Source organism: Eleutherodactylus coqui, chromosome 13 (genome assembly GCF_035609145.1).
Source record: "Eleutherodactylus coqui strain aEleCoq1 chromosome 13, aEleCoq1.hap1, whole genome shotgun sequence".
Taxonomy (NCBI): domain Eukaryota; kingdom Metazoa; phylum Chordata; class Amphibia; order Anura; family Eleutherodactylidae; genus Eleutherodactylus; species Eleutherodactylus coqui.
Window position 1 is genome coordinate 115,464,947 of NC_089849.1, and position 13,320 is coordinate 115,478,266.

Below are 13,320 nucleotides of genomic sequence, written 5' to 3' on the forward strand. Positions count from 1 at the left end.
TCCTTTTCCCCTTCCTAAAACCTCTAAGGGCCTAGCCTACTAAAAAAATTTTCTCACGTCATGCCTTCTCCTCAATTTAAAACTGTATGTCAGCCCTGCTGTGAACCAATTCCCTTTAGCAACAGAACAGTCCACCATGGATGCATTCCCAACCAGCACAATAAGGCTCCTGACTTTGTCTGTCCTTATGTTACCTTAGAACTCCACCCAATGCTTCCACTCATGCCATGCAGTCACATATGCCACTGCTGTACCTGGCGCCAAAGAATCACTGATCAGGTGATCCACTGCTTCCTGACCAATTTCCAAAGCTGAGCCAGGCATGTACTCCCCTCTTCTTCTGCACCCAAAGCCAACTCTCGAAAACTGTCCCACTGAAACTAAGGGAGAGCATCCGCTATTCAATTTTTTACATCTGGTACATGCACCTCCACCACCCACATGTTCAAGAACAAAGCTTGTAACACCAACTGACACAGCAAACACACCACTGGGGGAGAAGAAGCCATTAAAATATTAATGAAAATATTATGAAAATAAGTGCCAAATCCCAAACTACCTGCTGCATCTATAAACAGCTCGCAGTCGAAATTTTCTACCACCTCTGAAATCATCACCGATTTTCCAGTGTAACGCTCTAAAAAGGAAAAACCATATCTCCAAGTCATCCTTATGCTCTCTTCCAAGCCGAATGAAATGATGGGCCGATTTCACTCCCGACATTACAGATGCCAATCGTGTGCAAAAAACCTTCCAATGGGCCTGATCCGAAATGCAAAATTAAGCTTACCCAAAACCGATTGCTTACTTGCTGAGTCCTCCATAGTTCCTGTCGCAGGGATTGCACTTTTTCCTCCGGCAGCCTACATTCCATAACCTTTGTATCAATGGTGATGCTCAAAAAATTCAAATACGTTGATGGGCCCTACACTTTATCCAGAGCCCTGAAACGATGTGCCACCCATTATATTGTGACAAGAAATATTAAACATACTGTCGAACTTGCGGGCCCTCCACACAAAAAATCATCCAGGTAATGGATCCCTGATAGAGATGAGCGAACGTACTCGTCCGAGCTTGATACTCGTTCGAGTATTAGCGTGTTCGAGATGCTCGTTACTAGAGACGAGTACCACGCGATGTTCGAGTTACTTTCACTTTCATCTCTGAGACGTTAGCGCGCTTTTCTGGCCAATAGAAAGACAGGGAAGGCATTACAACTTCCCCCTGCGACGTTCAAGCCCTATACCACCCCCCTGCAGTGAGTGGCTGGCGAGATCAGGTGTCACCCGAGTATATAAATCGGCCCCTCCCGCGGCTCGCCACAGATGCATTCTGACAGAGATCAGGGAAAGTGCTGCTGATGCCGGAGCTGCTATAGGGAGAGCGTTAGGAGTGATTTTAGGCTTCAAGAACCCCAACGGTCCTTCTTAGGGCCACATCTGACCGTGTGCAGTACTGTTGAGGCTGCGTTTTGCAGTGTTGCACATTTTTTTTTTCTGTATATCAGCCGTGCAGAGCTGTGACATAGTCCACAGCCAGTAGTGGTGGTGAGGCAGGGACAGTGAAAGACATATCCAGTCTATATACGCAGTGGGCTTTTCCAAAAAAATGTGGGAAAAAAAATCTATTTAGGCTGCCTGTGACCGTCCTGACTGTACTGCGTCTCTTCTGGGGGTAGTAGTCCTAATTAATACGCAGCCAGCTAAGTGTTACAGCAGGCTTGCGCAAAATTGTTTCCTGGCTCTGCTGTGCGTTCCGTAAGCGAAGTCAGCCTCCAACCACAGGCCAATAAGCGGCACATTTAATTACAGCGTTCTGTTTCTGCACTACTGGTAATACAGAATGCTGAGGGGTAGGGGTAGGCCTAGAGGACGTGGACGCGGGCGAGGATGCGGAGGCCCAAGTCAGGGTGTGGGCACAGGCCGAGCTCCTGATCCAGGTGTATCGCAGCCGACTGCTGCGGGATTAGGAGAGAGGCACGTTTCTGGCATCCCCACATTCATCTCACAATTAATGGGTCCACGCGGTAGACCTTTATTAGAAAATGAGCAGTGTGAGCAGGTCCTGTCGTGGATGGCAGAAAGTGCATCCAGCAATCTATCGAACATCCAGAATTCTGCGCCGTCCACTGCTGCAACTCTGAATCCTCTGGCTGCTGCTCCTCCTTCCTCCCAGCCTCCTCACTCCATTACAATGACACATTCTGAGGAGCAGGCAGACTCCCAGGAACTGTTCCCGGGCCCCTGCCCAGAATGGCCAGCAATGGTTCCTCTCCCACCGGAGGAGTTTGTTGTGACCGATGCCCAACCTTTGGAAAGTTCCCGGGGTCCGGGGGATGAGGCTGGGGACTTCCGGCAACTGTCTCAAGAGCTTTCAGTGGGTGAGGAGGACGATGACGATGAGACACAGTTGTCTATCACTCAGGTAGTAGTAATTGGAGTAAGTCCGAGGGAGGAGCGCACAGAGGATTCGGAGGAAGAGCAGCAGGACGATGAGGTGACTGACCCCACCTGGTTTGCTACGCCTACTGAGGACAGGTCTTCAGAGGGGGAGGCAAGTGCAGCAGCAGGGCAGGTTGGAAGAGGCAGTGCGGTGGCCAGGGGTAGAGGCAGGGCCAGACCGAATAATCCACTAACTGTTTCCCAAAGCGCCCCCTCGCGCCATGCCACCCTGCAGAGGCCGAGGTGCTCAAAGGTCTGGCAGTTTTTCACTGAGAGTGCAGACGACCGACGAACAGTGGTGTGCAACCTTTGTCGCGCCAAGATCAGCCGGGGAGCCACCACCACCAGCCTCACCACCACCAGCATGCGCAGACATATGATGGCCAAGCACCCCACAAGGTGGGACGAAGGCCGTTCACCGCCTCCGGTTTGCACCGCTGCCTCTCCCCGTGTGCCTCAACCTGCCACTGAGATCCAACCCCCCTCTCAGGACACAGGCACTACGGTCTCCTGGCCTGCACCCACACCCTCACCTCCGCTGTCCTCGGCCCCATCCACCAATGTCTCTCAGCGCACCGTCCAGCCGTCGCTAGCGCAAGTGTTGGAGCGCAAGCGCAAGTACGCCGCCACGCACCCGCACGCTCAAGTGTTAAACGTGCACATAGCCAAATTTATCAGCCTGGAGATGCTGCCGTATAGGGTTGTAGAAACGGAGGCTTTCAAAGGTATGATGGCGGCCGCGGCCCCGCGCTACTCAGTTCCCAGTCGCCACTACTTTTCCCGATGTGCCGTCCCAGCCCTGCACGACCACGTCTCCCGCAACATTGTACGCGCCCTCACCAACGCGGTTACTGCCAAGGTCCACTTAACAACGGACATGTGGACAAGCACAGGCGGGCAGGGCCACTATATCTCCCTGACGGCACATTGGGTGAATTTAGTGGAGGCTGGGACAGAGTCAGAGCCTGGGACCGCTCACGTCCTACCCACCCCCAGAATTGCGGGCCCCAGCTCGGTGGTGGTATCTGCGGCGGTGTATGCTTCCTTCACTAAACCACCCTCCTCCTCCTCCTCCTACGCAACCTCTGTCTCGCAATCAAGATGTGTCAGCAGCAGCACGTCGCCAGCAGTCAGTGTCGCGCGGCACGGCAGCACAGCGGTGGGCAAGTGTCAGCAGGCCGTGCTGAAACTACTCAGCTTAGGAGAGAAGAGGCACACAGCCCACGAACTGCTGCAGGGTCTGACAGAGCAGACCGACCGCTGGCTTGCGCCGCTGAGCCTCCAACCGGGCATGGTCGTGTGTGACAACGGCCGTAACCTGGTTGCGGCTCTGCAGCTCGGCAGCCTCACGCACGTGCCATGCCTGGCCTACGTCTTTAATTTGGTGGTTCAGCGTTTTCTGAAAAGCTACCCACGCTTGTCAGACCTGCTCGGAAAGGTGCGCCGGCTCTGCGCACATTTCCGCAAGTCCCACACGGACGCTGCCACCCTGCGCACCCTGCAACATCGGTTTCATCTGCCAGTGCACCGACTGCTGTGCGACGTGCCCACACGGTGGAACTCTACGCTCCACATGTTAGCCAGGCTCTATGAGCAGCGTAGAGCTATAGTGGAATACCAACTCCAACATGGGCGGCGCAGTGGGAGTCAGCCTCCTCAATTCTTTACAGAAGAGTGGGCCTGGTTGGCAGACATCTGCCAGGTCCTTGGAAACTTTGAGGAGTCTACCCAGATGGTGAGCGGCGATGCTGCAATCATTAGCGTCACCATTCCTCTGCTATGCCTCTTGAGAAGTTCCCTGCAAAGCATAAAGGCAGACGCTTTGCGCTCAGAAACGGAGGCGGGGGAAGACAGTATGTCGCTGGATAGTCAGAGCACCCTCCTGTCTATATCTCAGCGCGTTGAGGAGGAGGAGGAGGAGGGGGAGGAGGATGAGGAGGAGGGGGAAGAGACAGCTTGGCCCACTGCTGAGGGTACCCATGCTGCTTGCCTGTCATCCTTTCAGCGTGTATGGCCTGAGGAGGAGGAGGAGGATCCTAAAAGTGATCTTCCTAGTGAGGACAGCCATGTGTTGCGTACAGGTACCCTGGCACACATGGCTGACTTCATGTTAGGATGCCTTTCTCGTGACCCTCGCGTTACACGCATTCTGGCCACTACGGATTACTGGGTGTACACACTGCTCGACCCACGGTATAAGGAGAACCTTTCCACTCTCATACCCGAAGAGGAAAGGTGTTCGAGAGTGATGCTATACCACAGGACCCTGGCGGACAAACTGATGGTAAAATTCCCATCCGACAGCGCTATTGGCCGAAGGCGCAGTTCCGAGGGCCAGGTAGCAGGGGAGGTGCGGAGATCAGGCAGCATGTACAGCACAGGCAGGGGAACACTCTCTAAGGCCTTTGACAGCTTTCTGGCTCCCCAGCAAGACTGTGTCACCGCTCCCCAGTCAAGGCTGAGTCGGCGGGAGCACTGTAAAAGGATGGTGAGGGAGTACGTAGCCGATCGCACGACCGTCCTCCGTGACGCCTCTGCCCCCTACAACTACTGGGTGTCGAAGCTGGACACGTGGCCTGAACTCGCGCTGTATGCCCTGGAGGTGCTTGCTTGTCCTGCGGCTAGCGTCTTGTCAGAGAGGGTGTTTAGTGCGGCTGGGGGAATCATCACAGATAAGCGTACCCGCCTGTCAACCGACAGTGCCGACAGGCTTACACTCATCAAGATGAACAAAGCCTGGATTTCCCCAGACTTCTCTTCTCCACCAGCGCACAGCAGCGATACCTAAACAATACGTAGGCTGCACCCGCGGATGGAAGCATTGTTCTCTATCACCATCAAAAACGTGGACCTTTTAGCTTCATCAATCTGTGTATAATATTCCTCCTCCTCCTCCTGCTCCTCCTCCTAAAACCTGGCGTAATCACGCCGAACGGGCAATTTTTCTTAGGCCCACAAGGCTCAGTCATATAATTTTTGTAAAAATTTTTTATACGTTTCAATGCTCATTAAAGCGTTGAAACTTGCACCTGAACCAATTTTTATTTTAACTGGGCTGCCTCCAGGCCTAGTTACAAATTAAGCCACATTAACCAAAGCGATTAATGGGTTTCACCTGCCCTCTTGGTTGGGCATGGGCAATTTTTCTGACATACATTAGTACTGTTGGTACACCAATTTTTTGGGGCCCTCGCCTACAGTGTAATCCAATTGATTTTTTGCCCACCTGCATTAAAGCTGACGTTACCTCAGCTGTGCTGGGCACTGCAATGGGATATATTTATGTACCATCGGTGGGTTCCTGGCACCCACCCATGCTGTCGGTCCACACGGAGTTGTAACTGCATGCGTCCACTTCTAAAGAACCCCAGTCTGACTGGGGCACGCAGTGTGGGCCGAAGCCCACCTGCATTAAACATGACATTACCTCAGCTGTGCTGGGCACTGCAATGGGATATATTTATGTACCGCCGGTGGGTTCCAGGGAGCCACCCATGCTGTGGGTCCACAGGGACTTCACAATAGGGAGTTGTACCTGCCTGTGTCTATGAATTAAAAACCCCGGGTCAGGTTGGGGCATGCAGTGTGGGCCGAAGCCCACCTGCATTTAATCTGACGTTAGCTCTGCTGTCCAGGGCACTGCAATGGGATACATTTATATGCAGCCGGTGGGTTCCAGGGAGCCACCCATGCTGTGGGTGCACACGGAATTCCCATTGCGGAGTTGTACCTGCCTGTGACTATTTATAAAAAAACGCGGTCTGACTGGGGCATGCAGACACCTTGACAGAATGAATAGTGTGTGGCACATAGGTTCCCCATTGCTATGCCCACGTGTGCAGCTCCTGATGGTGGTGGTACAGGATTATATTTCTCATTGCTTCTGTACAGCATTGTGGGCTACCGCCCGCCCCTTTTAAAGAGGGTCGCTGCCTAGCCGTGCCAACCCTCTGCAGTGTGTGCCTGCGGTTCCTCCTCATGGCAGATGCACTTATAAATAGACATGAGGGTGGTGTGGCATGAGGGCAGCTGAAGGCTGCGCAGCGACACTTTGGTGTGTACTGTGGACACTGGGTCGTGCGGGGAGGGGGTTGGGCAGCATTTAACCCAGGAGAAGTGGCAGCGGAGTGTCATGCAGGCAGTGATTGTGCTTTGTTGGAGGTAGTGTGGTGCTTAGCTAAGGTATGCATTGCTAATGAGGGCTTTTCAGAAGTAAAAATTGTTGGGAGGGGGGGGGCTCTCTTGCCGCTATTGTGGCTTAATAGTGGGACCTGGGAACTTGAGATGCAGCCCAACATGTAGCCCCTCGCCTGCCCTATCCGTTGCTGTGTCGTTCCCATCACTTTCTTGAATTGCCCAGATTTTCATAAATGGAAACCTTAGCGAGCATCGGCGATATACAAAAATGCTCGGGTCGCCCATTGACTTCAATAGGGTTCGTTACTCGAAACGAACCCTCGAGCATCGCGAAAATTTCGTCCCGAGTAACGAGCACCCGAGCATTTTGGTGCTTGCTCATCTCTAATCCCTGAGCCAATACCTGCCAGATCCTTTATCACCCACTCCAGAAAAGAACTGAATGCCTCAAAATAAGCATATGAAATCGCACACCCCATAGGCAAACACCTGTCTGCAAAGTACTTCCCTTCCAGTAGGAGCCCAATAAATGACAGTGTACTGGAAGAATGCGAAACGCCGACTCAATATCCGTTTTTGTTAACAATGCCCCTTTACCATACTTCCTAACTCAACTCATGGCCTCATCAAAAGATGTGTAAACCACGGAACACAATTCTGGAACGATATCATCATTAACTGACACACCGTTCGGGTAAGACAAATGGTGGATCAATCAAAACTTGTTCAGTCGTTTTTGGGTACTGTTCCTAAAAGTGAAACTATGAAATCCGCACAAGGCGGTTCTTTAAACAGCCCCGCCATACCGCCCAACAACACCTCCTTCCATTACCTTTCCGTAACGATTTCAGCATAACAACCTGTTTTTTCTAGACAAAAGAACACAATGATCAGGGGGGGGGGATTTTAAAATTGTTGCGGAAACCTAAAAATAACAACTCTGCATTAACGCCGTCCGGACACCTATTTAGGTACAGCACCATCTCTCCCAGCCTCACTGGCCTTCTCCCTTTTTCCAGAACTAGCTGGTTCCTTTCCCTTACCACTTTTCATCTGGCTGCCCCGTGTGATGCACTGTGAACTGATATGCTTGAACTTACGATTTCCCCCAAATTTGCACTGGTTCTCCTTAAACTGCTAGCAGACTCCAAAGTTATTACTCCCTGTCTGCCCATATTGGCCTTCTGTTTGGGAACTTCCACTGGTGCTTGCTTCCCTCAGCACTCCCCTGAAAGGGTTGCCCGTACCTCACCATTGCCAGCAACCCCAACCACAGGCCCACGTCCTCATGATCCGGTCTAATACTAGGCCGCAGTGCTTTCCTCTGCCTGAACTCCTCATCATAGTGCAGCCAGGTTTGCCCACCATAAACCCTATATGCCTCCCCAATGGAATCCAGGTGGCATAAAAGTGGGGAACAATTTTCAGGTGCCTTTTTCCTGATAACGCTAGCTGAAATGGCAAACGCCTGCCCCATCTCGAAATGTCTGTGGAATTAGGTGCCATCGCCTCTTTTCCTCCTCCTTCATTTTATGTTCCATTCTCTTCCCTTTGTCCAAATTAAACTTGGCAGTGTTTACCAGCCTTTTCAGCCTTGAGATACTTCGGGGCTAAAACGTTTACCTTGGGCACCCCTACCAAAAAGGGGGTGTGGCAAGGGGGCATGGCAAGGTGAGTGACATATGATTCTACCTCCGATACTCCAGGCACTTGGCAACCTCTAGTGAGTGCAGCGCCACGTTCACATCAGCTGAACAGCGTCGCCGCACTCACTAGTGGCTGCCAGGTGCCCGTTGAAGGAGGTGCAGAGAGCACAAAGACTTTAGAGGTGAGGGTCAGCGCGGTATCTTCTAAAATCAGCTGTAGCTAATTTCAAGTCAAAATCCACACTAATGGTGCATATTCTAATTCTGCATCTTATGTGAAGATGCTGGTGAATTCCACAGCGGAAACGGCAATAAAATTGAAATGCTGTCAATTTCCGCACAGGTTTTGTATGTACTTATACTGCATGCAAATCTGTCCCGTGTGGACCCAGTCTACAGGGATTTTCCAGGCACCCACCAGGATACAGCAAGGTCGGAGTGGAAGCCCTACTCCAACCCCTGTGTAATGCAGGCGCAGCTCTCATTGCAATCAATAGGAGCTGCACCTGTAGTGGCTGGCGCTTGTACAACGGCCGAGCAAAGCGCGCCAAAGTCAGGAAGACCACGAGGGTTGCAGAAGGGGTTGTCACAGGTGGCTCTATGGTCATTCCAGACCGTGGCAGCAGAGGTGCTGTGCTCGTGGGTTGTGCCGATGAAATAAATGAGACGAGTCCGGTAGCTTGTGGTAGTAATCTGGGATTACACAGATTTACTAGGCGGACGTTTAAAATAGTTAAAAAGGGTAAAATCTCCAATACAGGACTTGGTACTAAGGTTGGGACATCCAAAACCGATATATCGATATATGGCTAATGCTTTGGCGATACTTTTCATCAATATTGTTATGTCCGATATATCGGTAACATCGATAGTTTAAGGCGATATAATATTGATTTCTGTAAAGTAAAATAGTAAATAGTGGGACCTGGGAACTTGAGATGCAGCCCACCATGTAGCCCCTCGCCTGCCCTATCCGTTGCTGTGTCATTCCCATCACTTTGTTGAATTGCCCAGATTTTCACAAACGAAAACCTTAGCGAGCATCGGCAATATACAAAAATGCTCGGGTCGCCCATTGACTTCAATGGGGTTCGTTACTCGAAACGAACCCTCGAGCATTGCGAAAATTTTGTCCCGAGTAACAAGCACCCGAGCATTTTGTTGCTCGCTCATCTCTAGGGGTATCCCTTTCAACTCAAGGCATGAAAAGGAAATAGAAGAGCTTCTCTCAGGAACCTAGGGGACTTGCCAGGATTCCTAGACACCTTTGAACTCCCAATGATTGCTCTCCCAGACTGGCCACAACGAGAGGGGGCGGTAGCCCCAGCCATAGGCTCCTCATGGAAAAGGGTCGAGAGAAGAGCCAAGCGTTGACCCCAAGTCTAACACCTTGTGTTTATATAACGCTGTCGCATTCACGTAATGCATATATGCCTGTTGCATTCTTCACTTATTTCTTTTCTCAGGTTTAACTGAGTGATGTGCTCTCTACAGATAAAAGACAGTCGGTAAAGTCTAGCTTAGTTAACAATTACTATAGTTCCGCCGGAGCCACCAGGAGATGTAACCTCGCCTCCGGATCTCCTCACCCCCCAGTAGGGTACGCAGCCAGTACGTTGCATCGAAAATCTTTTCAAAGTAGAATCTTATAATGGTAGGAGGCTCTAAGCCTCACATTTTTCTTTTAGCCTCTTTCTCTCTTCTTTCTCTTTCTTTCCCTCACCTCCTTACCTGCCCCCCCCCCCCCCCGTTTTCCTGCCCCATTGGGGTTCGAGAGTTGGGTCCCCTTACGCGCTCCTGTACTCAAGAAACCATGATTAAGGTTACTACATGTACCTACAATGTCAAGGGGATGAACACCCCCGAAAAAAAGAAACCAGGTCCTTTACCACCTTCACAAGAAGGGGATCATGGTGGCCATGCTGCAAGAGACCCACTTCAAAGCAGATTATATCCCGCGTTTCTCATCCAGATTCTATACTACATGGGTCCACAGCCCACACCCCACAAAGAAAGCAGGAGGGGTCTGGAGTAGGAGCAGGAGTAGGTAGCATTGCACAGGTCTCTACAGCATTTAATCATAGATCGTTTGGTGGATCCGCTCGGTAGATATATTTTTTTAAAGCTGGAAGTTACGGGTTCAGTGCTGTCATTCGCTAACATTTATTTCCCCAATCAAAACCAGGTCGCCTTCGGGGTGAATACGTAAGCTGGCTGACTTCGCCGATGGCACAAATGTGATCCTGGGAGGCGATCTCAACATGGTGATGGACCCGGAGGTAGACTCGTCGGCGGGTAAGTCCCCCATCTCACACACAGCACGTCGCACATTGAAGAGGGAGCTGGAGAGACTGCAGCTAGTGGACATGTGGAGAATCCTGCATCCGGGTGTCAGGGACTATAGTTTTCATTCGGCGGTACACAACAGTTATAGCCGAATAGACCACTTATTTATTTCACATAGGCTATTAGATTACAACCCTGCCTGCTCTATAGGCCAATTTTTGTGGTCTGACCACGCCCCAATATACGGAGAACTCACTGACATGGGCAGGCCCCCCAAAATAAATCAGTGGAGACTAAATGAGAACCTCCTTAATGATACCCTATGCACCAGCGACATTAAAAAAGCTATTGCGACATTTGAAGAAACGCACAGGGAGGACCCAACTAGCCCCCCCATTAAATGGGAGGCTCTCAAGTGCATATTGAGAGGGATCTGTATCTCCCATGGGGCCCGCCTCAAGAAAGACAGGTCAGCAAAACTAAATAGACTCCTAACTGAGTTACATTCCAAAGAGCAAATAAACAAGGGTCACCCGACAAACGACAAAAGCAGAAATTTCTACAATATGCCACCAAATATTGACAATCCTAGACCAGAATTCGTTGGGATTCAGAGACAGAATGCGAAAATGTGCATTCAAATACAGGAGATAAATGTGGGAGGTGGCTGTCCAGGGCCCTACACCCCAGAACTCCTTTGACTCATATCCTTAAAATCCAGAAACAAAGCGGGGGGATAGCCCACTTGACCTCCGAGATACTGGAGGTGTTCCACAATTACTACAAAAAGCTATATGACATTGAGCCTAGCCCTGCTTCAGCGCGAGAAGGAGAGAGGAGGGGGGGATAGGAGAGTACCTCGATAGCTACACTCCAGGCCCGGTAGACCCAGAGGAGTCAGCCAATATGGAGGAGGATTTCTCAAGCCTGGAACTAACGGATCTGATCAAGGAACTCAAAGCAGGCAAAAGCCCGGGCCCTGATGGGTTTACCTCCAAGTTCTATAAACTCTTCAGCGAGGAATTGGCACCCTTACTACTTAAGGCCTTTAATGCAATAAACAGAGGCTGCCCCTTCCCACCCCAGGCTCTTCAAGCACACCTGGTAGTACTGCCTAAGCCGGGGAGGGATCCTACAACTTGTGGAAACTATAGACCATTTCGCTCTTAAACGTAGATATTAAACTATACGCGAAATTGATTGCGACCCGGCTACAACCCCATATACCAAAATTAATACATAGAGACCAGGTGGGGTTTGTCCCGGGGAGAGAGGGAAGGGACAACATAATAAAATCCATGTCGCTGATGTCCTCTGCGCGGAATGCGGGGTCCCCGCTCTGTCTTATGGCAATAGACGCGGAGAAGGCTTTCGATAGAGTGGGATGGAGGTTCCTAGAAGCCATGCTGCGGAGGATAGGGTTTGGGCCCCGCATGAGGAACAGGATCATGGCACTCTACAACAACCCCACGGCCAGGGTCAGGGTAAATGGGTCACTATCTGATAATATACCCATAAAAAAAGGAACGAGACAGGGCTGCCCACTGTCGCCTTTTTTGTACATCCTGACAATGGAATCCCTGGCTAATGCCATAAAGAGGAACGACTCGATTAGGGGCATTAGGGTGGCACAAACAGACTACAAACTCTCCCTGTTCGCAGACGACCTCCTTATTTATCTGTCCTGCCCGAGCGTCGGAATCCCAGTTCTGCTACGGGAGTTCGGTAGATTCAGCGCAGCGAGCAATTTTAAGATTAATATACAGAAAACAGAAATATTGAATGTATCCCTCCCACAACATGAGATGCGGACCCTACAGGGACAGTTCCCATTCAAATGGCAGGATAAATCCATTAAATACTTAGGGGTTCAGCTACCGGGCGGATCCTGCGGACACATTTGAACTAAATTTCAAACCCTTCGTAGCCAACCTAGAGAGGGACCTAAACAATTGGAATCCACTTTTCCTGTCCTGGGTGGGAAGAATTAATTCAGTTAAAATGGACTCCCTCTCAAGGTTTTTATATGTATGCCAGGCCTTCCATGTTAAGCTACCTAGGCCCTACCTGAGGCACATCCGCTCCTTAATAACAAAATTCGTCTGGCGAGGCCGCAGACCTAGACTAAAATATAACATGCTTGCCAGAACAAAGGAAAAGGGAGGCTTGGGCTTACCGGACCTCTCCTTGTATTATAAGGCTAACATTGTCAACTGCGTGCTGAATCTCCTCAAGCACCGGGAGTCCAAGCTTTGGGTTGAGATTGAACATGATCTTGACCTGGGGTTGACTCAGTGCGTGTTCTGGATTCCGGGGGACTAATCAGGGACTTCCCTAGATTGCCCCCCCTGCTGAGACAGATGGTAGAGGCGTGGTCGGGCATCCTGAGAGGATACTCGCTGGTCACGTCCCGGGACCTCTCACCCCACTATTAGCAAATCCCCAATTTAAAGCCTTCGAGCAGCGGAAATCCTTGCTGATTGCCCCCACGAATAAAACACCGCGTCTGAGAGATGTGTTGGGACAGTCGGGGGCTGAAGCCCCTGACGAAACTTTTTATAGAGAGTCATGTACCCCCAGGGGCCTGCATGCAATACTTCCAGCTGAGGGGCTCGCTGGATTCCCTGACACATGGATCAAACCTAGCTAAGGATCTCACCCCCTTCGAAAAAATAAGCATGTCTACTGGCTTTTCTGGTCACTTGATCTCACTGCTTTACAAGATGTTGCTGGAGTTGGAGATGGGGGACACGCCGCCGAGGTACATCGCGGCTTGGGAAAAAGAATTAAGCAGATGCTTCCCCCTG